The sequence below is a fragment of the Humulus lupulus genome, chromosome 1, assembly GCF_963169125.1.
Source record: "Humulus lupulus chromosome 1, drHumLupu1.1, whole genome shotgun sequence".
Taxonomy (NCBI): Eukaryota; Viridiplantae; Streptophyta; class Magnoliopsida; order Rosales; family Cannabaceae; genus Humulus; species Humulus lupulus.
In genome coordinates, this window is record NC_084793.1 from 307,863,488 (window position 1) to 307,866,713 (window position 3,226).

A 3,226-nucleotide genomic window follows, 5' to 3' on the forward strand; every position below is an offset into this window, starting at 1 on the left:
CGACGCAGACAATTTTGAACAGAAAGTAAATAACACACGCAATTTTTATAGTGGTTCAGCCCCAATATGTTGGTAATAGCCTAATCCACTTAGAGTTGTGATTATAGATCTGTACTCAAGATCAGATGAACTGAGTCAACTGAGTTTCTTCAGTACAGATTACAAGAATACAAGAATTCTTTCAGATACAAGCACTTTCTCTCTCTAGAAAACTCAGACCCCAAAATTTCCCAAAAGTCCCTTTTTGATCTCATAAGCCATGTATTTATAGGCTTAGGATCATACATCTGCTTTCCCCTAGAATCAGGATATTTTATTATTCTTATTATATTTAAATTACAAAAATATTCAAAATGTAACAGAACACCCAATTTGTGGGAAAAATGAGATATTCCCGCGTATGCCAAGACCGATTCTTGTTGAAGCTATTTCTGGGAATCTTGACATAGTATGTTTTACCTGGTTGATCCATATCACCTTCAATCTGGTCGAACACACCTCTATTGGACAGTCACGCACTTGTCTGGTAGGACACGCACTTCTCTGGTCTAACATGGCACTCTGGTCTAGCATGCCATGTCTCTGGTCTAACACGGCACTCTGGTCTAGCATGCCATGTCTCTCGTCTAACATGGCACTCTGATCTAGCATGACATTTCTGGGCAGCAATGTCACTCCTGGGCAGTAATGTCACTACTGGTCGGACAAGGTCATGCCTGGTCGGTCATGACACTTTTCAAGCCAGTCAAAATTTTATCACAACTCTGAGGAGCCAATATATTTATTGACTATTAATGTGTCTTTTACTGACCATGCACTACCACTTGTCACCTCCATTGCCACGACACCGATCTCCAAATTTAGGGGATAACAGTAACTGGTAATGAGAGGGTGGCCTGTGCTACCTATATGTTTCGGGAGGATGCCCAGATTTGGTGGGAAATGATTGCCCAGACCAAGAATGTGAATGCCCTGACTTGGGAAGAGTTTCAGACTTTGTTCAATGAAAAGTATTATAATGATGCCATCAGGGCGGCTAAAGCTGAGGAGTTCATTAGGATACTTCAGGGGAACTTATCAGTCACTGAGTATGCCTTAAAGTTTGATCGTTTGGCAAAGTTTTCCATGGAGCTGGTGCCCATTGATGGGACCAGGAGAGAGAGATTCCTACAGGGGCTACAACCTAGAGTAGCCCGGGATGTTCGTATCACCACTGTGGCTGGGGTTACTACTTATTCACATGTGGTGGAGAAGGCACTCACAGCTGAGAGTGCAGAGATCAAGATCTGGCGTGACAGTGCAGCCAGAAAGGATTTTAGGAGGCCAGGTCCTCCATTTGTGGGTTCAGGTAGGGGTGGAGGCCCCAGTGATCAGAAGAGGAAGGTTCCTGACACCTTCCCAGTTCCAGGTACTGATAGGAGGCCCCGTGGTATTTCTATGGGTCGTCCAGGTGGTAGTGAAGCATAGAAGTGTAGGGAAAAGTGAAGTCTTATCCTGAGTGCCCTAGATGCAAGAGGCATCACTTGGGAGAGTGTAGGGAAAAGGCCTCCTTCTCATGTGGAGCGGTGGGTCATCTTAGAAAGGATTGTCCTAAGGCAAGAAAAGAAGAACCCAGAAAAGCGGACAGCTTGGCCCCAGCTCGAGTGTTCGCATTGACTCAAGCAGAAGCTGAGGCTTCTCCCTCAGTTGTTACAGGTCTGATTGATTCTGGTGCTACACATTCTTTTGTTGCTAGTAGTGTTATTGATAGACTGTGTAGACCTTATGATTTTTATGCTGTGGGATTTGGTATCTTGTTACCCACTGGAGAGTTAGTGGTATCCAGGAGATGGGTCAGATCTTTGCCAGTGACAGTGGAGGGCAGAGAGTTGTCAGTGGATTTGATAGAGTTGGTTATGACTAACTTTGATATGATACTTGGTATGGACTAGTTGGCAAAGTATGGGGCAACCATTGATTGCAGAAGGAAGATGGTCACCTTTGAGCCTGAAGGTGAGGATCCTTTTGTGTTTGTTGGTGCTGTGCATGGACCTCGCATTCCTATGATTTATGCATTGAGGGCTAGGGATTTATTGTAAGGAGGTGTCATTGGATTCTTAGCCAGTATGGTTGATACCACTCAGGTCGTGCCAGTGAGACCAGAGGATACCAAGTTAGCTTGTGAGTTTCTAGATGTGTTTCCAGAAGATTTGCCAGGGTTTCCTCCGCATAGAGAAATTGAGTTCGTGATAGAACTGGCACCAGGGACGGAGCCAGTGTCTAGAGCGCCTTACAGAATGGCCCTAGCTGAGTTGAAAGAATTAAAAGTGTAGTTGCAAGAACTGTTGGATTTAGGTTTTATCAGACCTAGTTTTTCACCTTGGGGTGCACCAGTTCTGTTTGAAAAGAAGGATGGTTCTTTGAGAATGTGTATTGATTACAGGGAACTGAATAAGCTGACAATTAAGAACAAGTATCCTTTACCAAGGATAGATGATCTGTTTGATCAGTTGCAGGGTAAGAAGGTATTCTCAAAGATTGATCTTCGTTCTGGTTATCATCAGTTGAGGGTCAAGGAAGGAGATATACCCAAGACTGCTTTTCGTACCAGGTATGGGCATTGTGAGTTTCTAGTTATGTCATTTGGATTGACTAATGCCCTTGGTGCTTTTATGGATCTGATGAACAGAGTGTTCAAGGACTTTCTAGACCAGTTTGTGATCGTCTTTATCGATGATATTCTGGTATATTCTCAGTCAGAGTCAGAACATGAGTATCACTTGAGATTAGTTCTTCAGAGACTGAGGGAACACAGATTGTTTGCAAAGTTCAAGAAGTGTGAGTTTTGGTTGTCTCAGATTTCCTTTCTTGGGCACATTGTTAGTAAGGAGGGGATTATAGTAGATCCAGCGAAGATTGAGGCGGTCAGAGATTGGCCAATGCCAAAGAATGCTTCTGAGGTTAGAAGTTTCATTGGATTGGCAGGTTATTACAGACGTTTCGTGGAAGGATTCTCAAAGATTTCTAGTGCTTTGACTGAACTGATACGCAAGAATCAGAAATTTGTGTGGTCAGATAAGTGTGAGAACAGCTTCCAGGACTGAAGCAGAGATTGATTACAGCTTCGATTCTGAGTCTTCCAACAGATCAATAGAAGTTTGTGATTTACTGCGATGCTTCTCATCAGGGTTTGGGCTGTGTTTTGATGCAATAAGAGAAGGTGATTGCTTATGCTTCTCGTCAGTTG